This window comes from Pinus tabuliformis, chromosome 9 (genome assembly GCF_031772625.1).
Source record: "Pinus tabuliformis cultivar Carrire ecotype Pingquan chromosome 9, CPIR1, whole genome shotgun sequence".
NCBI classification, from domain to species: domain Eukaryota; kingdom Viridiplantae; phylum Streptophyta; class Pinopsida; order Pinales; family Pinaceae; genus Pinus; species Pinus tabuliformis.
Genome location: NC_142307.1, coordinates 185,627,054 through 185,640,659, shown reverse-complemented (window position 1 = coordinate 185,640,659; position 13,606 = coordinate 185,627,054).

Sequence of the window (13,606 nt, the reverse complement as noted above, 5' to 3'; positions counted from 1 at the left end):
AAAATATTTTTTCATCTCCTTACCTGGCCCTACTTAGACTAGGATTGATAAACGTTTCTTATGTATTTACTTTATCATTTTCAATCTATAGTCGAAAGTTAGTTTTTGATCGATTTATCTTTAGCGAAAGAAAGTGTCGTAAAATCGTCTTTTCCTTAAAAAATTGAATTGTTGTCAAATATTTATTCATGAAAGATCAATTGATTGATGTATGCATATGATTAGTATTTTCGTTGAAAGTGTCGTAATTCCTCATTTCTTTGAAAACGAAAGTGTCGTAAAGTCTTCCTTTCCTTGAAAAGAAATTGTCACAAAATCGTCATTTTTATGAAAAGAGTTTATTGATCAATTGTGCATTAGTTTTCCTTTTTATTCATTCACATTAAGGGAAATCGAAAATAAATACATGCATGTTGCATTGAAAACGTTTGTGTGTGTTGATAGGAATAGTGTAGTGAATTTGCATTTAGATTGTGCTCTTCGCTCTTTGATCAAAGAAATCTGATTGCTCTATCCCTAAGTAGCTAGGAATTTCATTGTTAAATTGAATGGAAAGAATGCTTATCATGATAGTTGCATTCCTAGGAATTTCAGAATACATCACATGGTGAACTTGAAAGGCAAATTTCTAAGCAAGATCAACCTAAAATAAACATCAATTTACCTAATGGAGCATTGTCATTAACAAGAACATTTAGTGGTTTTAGGCTAGAGACATGTTCTGGCATCATAAAACAAAGAAGTTGTCGCTAACTTGTCTACAATACATTTAGACTGTGATACCTCATTCCACGTGCGTGAGTATATTGTAGCTCGTCCACATACCTTTGGGTATATAGGGTGGTGTTACAAGACGTAAAGTATATGGGAATTCTCTCACTGTGCAATTTTGCATTAGATAGCGCTTATACGGACTGGTCCTCCATGTACCTTCAGGTATATATGGGAGGACAAATCTAGGTTGCTATCCATCCTTAAGTAACTGAGTCTGCTAGCTTGTAAACTGTGATACACCGAACACAGCATTTGGGGAGATTTCCTGCCCTTATTTCTTGGATCGCCAAGATATATTCTGCAGTTCCCAGTTGCTTGGTAAACCTTTTGCTTAGTATACCCCCTTTTGTTTATTTCTTTTTTGATAATAAAATTAATTAGCAATCATGGAGGAACATCAAACCATACCAGGTTGTATGAGGATAACAACGAGTAAACCACCTTTGCCTCCCGAAGCGACACCAATTCGGGCAAAGCGGTCTCGCTTAACTGAGTCTAGTACATCAAGAACTCCTAGTTCTTCATCTGAGTTACCTGAATCATCTCTTTCGGTAAGTATAGAGACTCCAGTTACTCCAACTATTTCTGGTACATCCGTTCCTGAAGGGGAAGGTTCACATTTACCTGAGGACATTAGCATTGATCCTAGTGAAACAGTAACTGAAGTTGTTCAACCACAAGTTGATCCTCAACTTGAAATTGTTCAACAAGAAAGTACTTATGAACTTGAATCAGTTCAACAAAAAGTTAATCCAGATTCTATCCCAGTCCAAACAAAAGTTACATCTGAACCTGAAGTTGTTAAAAAACCTGTTACTGAAATTGTCGTTCATTTACCTGAACATCTAGACTTTGAATTTGAACATTCAAAAGTTGTTACTTTACCGAAAGATGATCAACCGGTTACTCCTCTGACATCAGTAACTATTGAAACTTCAACTTCATCAACACCAAAAATATTTTACAGACTTGACGGTGAAGTTCTTCAACCAGGTTTGATTGCCATAGAGGAGGAATTGAAAGAATATTCCACACTTAGAACCCTGTTTCACTTTGGAACTGGGTTTATCTTTACCCTAATACTCCTAATTTATTTGCTTCATTTGATCCTGCTTCCTTTCAAGCACCCGTTGAATCTTTAGGACAACATTTAGGTTAGTTAGCTATGGTTGAACAAACGTTAACATCCCAGTCTGTATCATATGATGCAGCTGCAACAGAATCTTCTGTTGTAACCTCTTCGATGTTTTCTACCGCAGCTGAGTTGAACCTATATGGTGAATTTTCAGTCCTGGTTGGTTACCAATCATTGTCTGGAACCCACTCAGTGGTTTCCTCTACACCATGGTCATCACCCATGTCCTCAATTGGAATTTTACTTGGTTCTTATATAATGGGAAATCAATAGTTTGATCCTGCGTATCTGTATCAAGCTGGGCAATTTGGTCAACAAAGACATATGTATCCATTAAATACTGGATTGCCACCATATAGAGAGCAATATGCTTATTAACCGTATCCTCCTTATTCCGGGGGACTACCATATGGTAATATCCCATAGTATTTAGGTCAACCTGGAATTAGAGTTTGTCAATGGCAACCAACAATGCCAGTTTAACCAAGGCTTGTGTATCCAACACAACCAATGCAAAATGTGTTAACTATTCCTACTACACTTATTGTTTCTATTGTACCACAGTCACAAGTTGAAACTATTGTATCTCAACCTATTCAAACTGATCCTTCTACCTTTCAATCACAAGTTTCAAGTCAAGAAGTTCAAGTTCCTCAAGTTGTTGTACAACAACCACTTGTTTATGGAGTTCAACAACAACCTCTAGTTAGTGTACCCTTATCTGGACTGACCCAGGATTACACTGGTATAGTTTATTCACAACTTGGCCAACCTTTCATTACTGGACAGAAAAAATTGTTAAATCCACAACAGTTGTACCAACAACAACAATTGGTTCAACAACCATGGCAGGCTTTGCAGGTTATGGACAACAACACATTCAACCTGGTTATCAACAACCAACTTATACTGGTTTTGTTCAACAACCATACCAAGGTTACCAAATGCAAATGCCCTATGTCGGTATGAAAAGACCTACTACACAGATAATTCCATCATATCCTAGGTATGCTCAACCTGACTTGAATCGACAGTTTCCCTTTGTAGCAACTTTAGAATTACCAGATTTAAATATGCTCACTAATGATCCAATCTTATATACAACTTGGTGGCCAGTAATTCTGCATAAGTTACCATCTGACATTCTGAAGTTTAACAGAAATCCTTTAGAAGATCCATCAAATCATGTTATGACCTTTTATTTGTGGTGTTCCTAAAACTCCTTAAATGACGATTTGGTCATACTTCGTCTTTTCCAAAGAACACTTACTGGTCCAGCTGCTAAATGATACATTGAATTACAAAGATCTTCTTTCAATAACTTCACCACTTTAGCCACTAATTTTTTGACCCACTTCCAGTTACCTATCAGATACAAGACTAGAATGAAACTCCTAACCAACTTTAAATAGACTACTGCTACCCATATATCAGATCATATTCATGAGTGGCGGCTTCATCGTTGAATGGTTAAGACATATGTTCCCAATCAACTTTTAGCTGAGTGGTTCATAAAATCCTTGTTGCCATTAATCACCGAGGATGGGGCGAAAAGGTGGAGTTGTCATAGAAGAGAAAGTCATTTCTCGTTCCCAATACTTGTATTTGATTTACACACAATCCAGAACGCTTTATGATAAAATTCCCAATGCACCTCGACCAGCTTTCACTGTTCCACTTCCTACATAATCGAGTTAGGACTCTCATGCCAGCGACGGTGTGATCGGTTCTTCAAGAACACAGTCAGTAGGAAGACCACTTGTTCAAACTATTGTTGTTTCCAATCAAACTACCAATGCATCAGAAAATACTCTTATCTCTGAGATTAATGTTGTCTCATCTGACAAAGGCAAAAATACAAAGCAACCAGTAGGCAAGAAAAAGGGGAAAAACAAAAAGAAACAAGAAAATTCCCCTGCAAAGAAATCATCTGATTCCTCTGCTTCGTCAAGGAAACCTCGTTATCCATGTCTGATATGTAATGACGAGCACTATACAAAATATTTTCCACATCACTCCAAGGTCTTTAAAATTTTAAAGACTTCAAACACATCGACAGTGTTGACTGATCCGTTTCCAACCCCAGAGACACATTTGGTTGCAACATACCATGCTTCCACATCCCAGGTACTTATGTTATCCATCACAAAGCACAATCCGAAGTCTTGTTTTCAACAAGAAACAAAGATTATGGAAATCTGTCATCATCGAATAATCAGGCCATTGATCAACCTAATCCTTCGACTTCAACTTCATCTGAAGTTGTTCCACCCATTGTACCTGAATTGATAATAAAACCACCAAAGGGAGTTGTGCAAAAATCGACATTCAACCCTTGGGCTCGAGCAACTCAAAACTATAACATAGTGGAAGATCTTGCTCAATCACCTTCTGCTATGTTGACACTCGAGGTGTTGCAAAACTATCCTGTTATACAAGAAAATGACCTCCTCATTAACTCAGAGGGGAAAGACATGATGATTAAAGCAAAGACCACAATTACAGGCCTTGATTCCTCACTAACACTGGTTGTACACTAACAACCTACTTTATAAATCTTGTTACCAAGCCTAAGGGTGTGTTAGTGACCCTGCTAACTCAAGTTGCTAGTCAAGGGACAGCGTTAGTGAAACTAGGTGAAGTTCCAAGGGTCAAAGGAACGAATTAACTCATAAATATCTAGATATTTGTTCCTAAAATCACTTAAGAAAAGTAAGGAAACATCCAAAATTGACCTATTTGGAGAATTTCTAATCTGAAAGAAGGAGGCAAATGGGAAAGAGCTGAAAATCATGGCAAGTTCATTGCTTTTACCCTAGTAAACTCTAGGAGGAACTTGGCAACCCTAACTCGATTGCTACATAAGAAAAGTGAGGGTCATTGTGAAAGGGGTTAGAGCATTTTAAAGAATAGCCTACTTAACTGTTGAGAACTATCTCATATCATAAGAAGTTGGCAAGAAGGGAGAGAGAGAGAGAGAAGATGAAGGGGCAAAGGAAGACTGATGCAACAGATGGTTGTAATCACTCTTCCATTATTAGTACAAAACTATAGTTGTTCTGCCTACTATATGGTGTCGATACTATCATTTATTAAGTTGTTTATTCGATACCTATTTGCATGAGTAGCTTAGTTGTATGCAACTATATGTTCTTTATGTATTCATATATTACTTTTCAAAATTGTATATTGTGATTACGCTTGCCTCTTCTTTGTGCAGGACTTGATCTGGAGCCGGCTCAGGGGACTTCCACCTAGCTGCAAATGCATTCTCCAACAAATCTACACGGAGGTTCGAGGTAATCCTCTTTCCATACTTTGATAGTTGATAATTTTTTATGAACATGTCTATAACTTCGTGACATCTGCAGATAATCTTACAGTCTGTAGAAGGTCCTGGGAAGACCTTTGAGGGTATTTTCATTCTCCATACACCATGCATTTTACCCCATAGCAAAATTGGTGACTCCGCTGGGGACTATACATCTAGTTCCCGGTTTACCCAGACTCTTCTCGGTTCTCTCCTCCTTCTAAGAGTTCCCTGTACTTCTGCAATCACTTTCTGACCCACCAAGAATCTTGCTGCATCTTGCTTACATATATTCATCTCTGAATTTGATCTTGAAAGCCCTCTTTTTGACTAATTTCCCACGCTAACACAGGTTAGCAAGCTACATAGAGCTTTATAAAGCACTGTGCCTGTTCACAGGGAGCATTAGTGGACCCATTAACTCTCTGTAACCACGGTTACAGAGCGTTAGTCTCCCAAAAGTTTGATTTCCATCTGTGTATGTGAGCCAAAAGGGATAGGAAGCCTTCTCATGGACTGAAAGAAGATTGGTTACTGCATTTTGTCAGCAAAATAGGTGTCCTAGAAATTTATTTTTAGGAAAAAAGTTTTGTATTTCTTTCTTAAAAGCATTTTTTTCGGAAAGAAAGACTCACAATTTTTATTCATCCTTCTATTTAACTGGTTATAAGTTGCTTTATTTTGGTTTCAAGTAGTTGTTAAGAAACAATGGAAAAAAATCTTTTGGTTATGCATGTGTTAAATGACTAAAGATGCATGGAAAAAACTATGAATATGTGAAAAATATGAATATGTAGAATACAACTTGTTTTCATCGAATTGAAATTTTTTCAAAGCATTGTTTTGTGCATGATTTATTGAGTCAAGAGTCCCATCACATTTCATACATCCACTCCCTACCGAAGATAATAATCAAGTACACATAAAATTTACCTAAAATCAATTAGTAACTCTTTACTGAGCAAACAAACATTAGTTAGGCTAGGATCTTGGGATAGGCATGTGATTGAACTGCCCAAGGTCAAAAACCAAACTAGTGTCATTAAAAGAGAGAAAAATTGCTTCTGCACTCATACTACCGGGACCACTCTACTAAACACGGAGCGAAATACGAGACAACATTGGATTGTAAGTGAAGGTAGCCCGCTTTCTCTTACAACTCCTTTGGGTATTATGTGTATTGGGGATCCCTTTGGGGATTTCAGAACTGAGTCAGGGACTCAGGTATCCTACCCACATAGCATGTTGTCTACGACTATGTCCCCCCCTGTGGTGTTTGTGATCTGAGGTATCTTGAGTGGCCAAAATTTTAGGGACTTACACAAGGTGATTGGGACAGGTTGTCCTGGTACCTAACATGGATGGATCTACTCTGTCTTCAGTTTTTGGGAGGGTGCTCGTCTTCACGAGAGTACTTGGCCCCTCAATCCAAGGTTCAGGCGAACCTATAGAGAAACTGTAACCGTACATCTAGCCATCCTTCTATGTTATTCATTAAGATACTGGGATTCATCTCTGGTGATCGGTGCTTATCAGATAAGGCAATTTCCCTATGTTTGTTGATTGATTCATTTAGTGTATTTTTTTTATATTTTTACGCTCCCATGTGTTATCATTTTTGAGACTTTAATAAATATCACAATAAAATTTATTAATAAAAATTAAACGTCACCGTGGCTACATCCGACCCTTGTTCTCAATCTAGACGATTGTTAGGACTTCCTCCGCTCATCGTGGAAGATCCGCCGAGCTCTAATGAACCGGATTCCCCATCTTCGGGGAATCAATCTCCTAGATCTCACTCAGGATCTGTTTGGACAACCGACAATTCAAGTTTGCTGAAGAATTTCTTTACCAAAGGATTCCTTGCTCCCTTCAACCCTCCGCTTACAAATCCATCGGACCCAATCTTGGATCCCGTGGTACCTGTACTTCCTGCTTCGGTAGTTGGAATAGTTCCATCTATCCCGTGGTCATGGGACTTTACAGACACTTTTGGTCCTCCACCACTTCCCTAGTCGACGGTCACCACAACACCGGTAATGGAAAATCCCGCTATCCTGTTTGTCCCAGGTACAAACACTCACATGACACCCTCTACGAGTGGAGCCCAGCCAATGCCAGATTCCACCCCTATGATGTCAAACTGCATACCTTTGACAAGTGCCACATAAAATGCTCCCTATAACACTCAATGTGGCACTATGGGCGTGGTTCTCGTCTACCAACAATATGGTCGACCGCCATTGTACAGTTCAAACCCGCAGATTCATATACCTAGGGGGGTTCCCAATATGCACAAGACGGTAGGGAACGTAATAGTTCCCCCTCCATTCTCAGGCATGCATGTTTAGTCGCTGTCGTGGCGGAAAAAGTCGTTTGTGCGGACACAACTAACCTCCCTAGGAGTCTAAACTCTCTAGCGACAAACAAGACAAAATGGAGTGATCTTTCTCTAAATATACCTTTTAAAACATGAAAACTACAAGTGTTTAGGCTTACCTTATTCCAAAACGCTGTTGTTGTAGTCCGTCCTTGCCGATCCGGATGAGCTCCTCCTTCACATCAATTCCTGCAACCACAAACAATCAAACAATTACCAAGCACTTGCATTTCATATAATAAAACATATATTCAACATGCAGACCAAGGAACACATGAAATAACTCATTAACACAAGCTATTGAGAAAAATAAACCAGTTTGTATTAATAACGAAACAAAGAAACTCTTACAACCTGGCCTTGGTGTTGTGCAAGTTCCTCCCAGGGTCCATCAAGGGTTTTCCTCTACTTTGACAAAGCTCACCCACTTCCAAGTAGAATCAAGCAAAGACAATCTCTCCTCACAAGGTTCTAAATGGGAGTCCTAATTCCTGCAGCATTTACCCAAAGAAAATGTATAGCTCCAACCTCTCCTCCCTCTGGCTCAATGCCTTTATTTATAGTGCTGTAAAGAGGTTATTCAGGTCCACCATCAATGGGATAATCCCCCTCTTTGGGTGGGATAGCTCCCTTATTGATGGGATAAGTTCCTCCTTAATAGGGATACATGAACCAACTGGAGGCGCATCCATTTCATCAAACCGACCTCTAGAAAGTTCTAGAAGTAACCACAAGTAACTTTTTAAGATGAAACTTGCGCATTTTGCCTTTTACAGAAGGACGCACCTGTCCCTTAACATACAGAGCGTCCAAGGACGCAGTCTTTGTGAACATTGTGAGCGTCCCCGCAGGTAAGGCTTGAGAGAACCTGCGTCCCCAGAGATAAACACATTTTTTACAAGACTTTCTCTCTTTTTTGAGTTTGAGATGGATAGCAGAGGCATAAGACTTGCCTAAGAGGGTAGCATGACTGTTGATTGAGCCATACTAACTGTAAGTAGTCATGGTGACATTTTTTAGTGTAACAGATTGCCCCCTAAAGTGCGAAGCCTGGAATAGATTAGGGTTTGTAATTATAGGAAGGGTGAAGCACTTTATCATTTCAAGGATTGTCTTGTGGATGACCTGGTTGGAACCTGCAATTTTCAACACAAAATACATGTATAAGATTATATCATCACTGAGGTAGGCATTCCCATACTCAGATTCAAAACTTTAACTAAAGGACTAACTACTCTGATATAGGAATGATCTTGCAGTACATCATTTTTATAGACTTTTGTAGACACAGTATGGACGCAGCCATCTGTTTATGATTAGTCTACATAGATAATGAATACAAAACTCCTCGCAGCCTGGATGGTAGAAACTAGATCCAGGGTCTTCACTTCTACTTCCCGAATTGGTACGATTCTAGCCATGTGATTAAATGATTTGATGTCGAACATGTTAGAAACCACTTGATTACCAGTCGATGATGTAAACTGTTAACAAGCGTGAGAGAGACCACCAGTAATGTTAATGGTTCTCAAAGTACCAAGCACAACCCGTGAAATGTGAATAGATGTTTTGATGTCGAACACTTCACGGAATCCTTTGATCGAAAGTCAATGATGTAAACTGACGTCAAAGGCGAGAAACCTGCCATTGATGCATGCAGACTTCAAGGTACTGTCGATTCCTAAGTCATCTTTCTAGATAATGTGTCGATGTTGATAGAAAGTGACCCGTTGCAGGCAAGCCCGCAACACGAAATCATTGTTCAAGTTGAAGAAATGTTGCTGTAAGGACTGACTCAGGGATGGTCAAATGGATGACAAGTATTTTGCAGATGAAAGTTTTGCTTGCAGACCTCTTGAACACATAACGACACGACAGATGGCTTGGTGACGAATAACTCAAAGTTAATCCCCGGAACCCGGTTAAAGACTTTCAAAGTGGTTTGATCAACTGTGAGGTAAAATATTTCCCAACCCAGGTGAATGAAAAAGTGTCGTGTTCAAGAGTGGTAATAAAGTTTCTTTTGAGACAAAAGGTAACAAACAGGTTCATTCTTCTCTCTTTTCCCCCACCATTTCTGGCAAGTACCTCTTTATTTTTAACAAGCTTGAGGAGGATAACATATGCTTGATTATAAGCTCATCCTTCGGACGAGTCCAACCTAGTTTAAATTCGAACCCTAGGAAGGAGTGGTTCGTTCCTGTTTGTAATTGAACAGGTCCTCTACTGTAAAAGTTTAACGAGCCCAGTATAGGAGAAACTCGGTGTTTTTCAATTTTAGAGAGTCTGAAAAAACAAAAGGAGACTCCACGTTGAACTTTTTCGTATATTTGTGTCCCTCAAGCCCGAAAAAGTATAAAATAATACCTGGGGGAACCGCTTGATCTTGCGACCAAGGAGTACTTTCATAATAGTGTCGTTGACCTGAAAAGTAAAAAGCGATCAAGGACACGTCGTTTTATTTCCTTATCGAGTTTGAAACGACAAAAACCCGGCAATCTTTTCCTGATTTTACGGTCAGAAAAGAGCTAAAAGGGGACCGTCTTTTAATTCCGTTTTAACGAGTGTAAAAGAAACGCTCGGCGATCTTTTCATGTTTTAGGAGTCAGAAAAGGGCTTAAAAGATGACTCTGATATTTTTGTTTGTGAAAAATGACAATTTCCCTCGAAATCCCTTTGTCCTGCACAAAAGCAACACATTACTCATACCTGTTTAAAATAGGCAAAAATACATCGAAAAACATCTTTTCATGGTAAAAAATGAACTAATTCATCCAAAAAACCTATAAAAAGACCTTTTACCATGTCATTTTTACCGTTTGACTGTTGAGGTTGAAAAAGGAGCTTTTGACAAGAAACTTCCCGTGGTCGCTGCGGAAAATCCGACCGTCGGAATCGAACGCCGTCTTATCCAGGTATTTTACACATCCTACTCTGCATTTCTATCCGTTTAGAATTAATTTTTAGGTCTTAGTTTCATTTTTTTGGGGGGTTTTGGTTTTGGAATGCGCCTCTCGGCGGACGCGGGTGCCCTTCGGGTGACCCGCGTCCCCCGACTTTTTCCTATACAGGAAAACGGTCGGAAGACGCAGCCCGCCTTCAGGCCAGCCGCGTCCGGGCGCCCTGTGCTGTAAAGGCGGGGTGCGTCTTCCGAGAAACGCGCATTTCAAAACCCCAACTCCCTCAAATAACTATCAAAAATCCCAAATCAATTTCTAATGACTATTTCTGATGTGCAGGGCATTAACCATGTTAGATTGGAGAGAAAGAGAGCATGTAGAGGATGATGAAGCTGCAATAAATCATCAACCTTCCCTGGATGCCCTAAGAGCATGCGGATTATACAAATATTGGACCATACCGGGCATGAGGGGCCAGGTAAGATTCTTGGAATGGCTGGTTGAGCGATGGAACGTTCAAGAACAATGCTTTTACATAGGAGGGCACCAGCTCGAGATAGAGCCCTCGGATGTATACTTTCTCACTGGCTTGCCGAACAGAGGTGAGCAACTCAGTCTTGCGGGGACTAGGCCGGGTGGCCAATCCCTTGATAGTCTCCGCGACGAGTGGTGCACACCTGGGGCTCACCATTCGAAAGGCATAGAGATAAAACACATCACTCTACGTGAACTCAAAGTCATAGCGTTCACGGTTACCAGAATTTGCGGCGCGGCCGCTTTACACATTGCTTCCGGATCCCAAATGCGGATGGCAATTGACTGTTACCAAGGCACCATTTTCAACTGGTGTGAAGCTGTGTCGGCTCATATGAAGAGCCAACTGACCAAGGCAAAGAACGGACGACTAAAGACTTTTGGATATGGGCCTCTAGTCGTGAGCTTTGCCTTGGAGAGAGTTCCAATGTTGATCCCTCAGCAACTCACTGTTGATATCTTGGGTCCTCGGGAGCCAAAGCTGATACGATGGGTTGCGGTGATGGCCCGGCATCCTGACGAGGGTGCGACAGTGGTTCGATTCTCAGATAGTTACTTTCACTGGTTAGAGGACCAGGTTTTTTCGATACAGGACTTTCCGTATGCCGGAGTGGATTTTAGAGGTGATCCGGACATGGTTCTTCCACCGGGAGAACAATGGGACGACAGAGGTACTTTTATTTTCACAAGTTTTCTAATTATGTATTTTTTTATTTTTCATATATATCGTCTCAAAACTAACAGTAAAACTTTCAAAATGCAGATGTTGGTCCACAGCGTCCAGCCAACCTCCGGCCTTTTGATAGACTACATCCAGCTGCACCGGTACCGGCCCCACAGGACGCGGCTGCAGAAGTACTAGTTGAGTTGGAGCATGATCTAGAGCGTCTCACGGCAGATATACCTGAGACTACTATGGACGACATTCCTACCAGGCTTCAGCGCTTCGTAGTCGCGGTCCCTGGACCGTTTAGGAGATTTTTGCGTAAGGGAGCCCGCGCAGTGGTGTCATACAGAGAGCACCACCAGTGATTGACTAGTCACTTTTGTAGTCACATGTGACATTTTGACTTTTTGTACTATCATTTTGCCGATCATAAGGTGTTTTCAACCTATGATCGAAGACGATGTATATATTTTTTGACACACTTCTATCTATATATATCACTATTACCGGCTTATCTTGTTTAACATATGTGATGAAATGTTTTTAAATTTACTTGCATGATTATTGTAAATGTCTGTCCAACATTCGAGAAGCAATTGCATCTGCTAATGTATTCAAAGACCTTGGAATATGTTGATATTCAATGTAATCAAATTCACGTTCCAAGAGACGCACTCTCAAAAACAACCTTAATAACACAGGATTTCTAATGGCATAAACTCTATTAAGCTGTAATACAACAAGTTCAGAATCTAACCTCACTATCAAACGTCGAATTCCAAATGAAATAGATTCGGATAATAATTCAATCACTGCACTGTATTCTGCAATGTTGTTCGTTGTTTGACCGAGGCTTACCCCATGCATAGAAACTAACTCGTCAGAGGGCGAATAGATAACCCAAGCTGCGGAAGAGATGTTCCGTGTACTACGACAAGCACCATCAGCAAATCCAATGTATGTTTGGAGAGGCGTCGACATCTGCAATATCAAGAGTAAAACCAAGATAAGCCAGAATAACGACGAAAAACCACACTCTCTAAGCTAAGCACACTGACTAAACTAACACACTCGCTAGCTAGAAAGAAAATCTAACCTATCTAAAAATTTCTCCATACCCATCATTTAAGCATAATACCTCTTTAGGTAAAGTCCATTTCTGGGTTTACCCAAAGAGTCCCCATCAAAGTCAACTAGCTCATAAGCCCCTTTTGCTAGCTTTCGCTTTACAATGTAGGGCCCATGCCACATGGGAACGAATTTTCCAGCACCTAGCTTATCGTTAGCTTGATCATATAATAGTACTAGGTCTCCTTCCGAAAAACTTCGAGGGGTTACATTTCTATCATACTGAGCTTTCATTCGTTTCGCGTGAGTCTCGATTGCCAATGTAGCGTCACGTCGAGTCTCATCTAATTTAGCCAAGTACAATAAACGTTTCTCCTCTTCGGAAGTAGCTGGAAGTAATTCGACAGCCATTTGAAGTGATGGGATTTCGCATTCAATGGGTAACACAGCTTCTAAGCCATAAACTAGCTGGAAAGGAGTGAACCCTGTTGAATTTTTCACTGAGGTTCGGTATGCCCATAGCGCTGAAAATAACATGTTGTGCCAATTCGACCGATGAACACCAATGGTTCGTCGGATCATGATAACTAGAACTTTGTTGATAGACTCAACCAAACCGTTGGCTTGCGGATAATAAGGAGTAGAGCTATCGTGGCGCAAACCAAGCTGGCTTGTAAGCTCAGTCATCATGACGTTTCGAAAATGGCTCCCATGGTCAGTAATGATTGCTTGTGGGACACCAAACCTAGTTATGATATGATTGAATACGAAAACTGCAGCTGTTTTGCCGCTTGCGTCGAATGTAGGCATCGCCTCGGCCCACTTAGTAAAATAA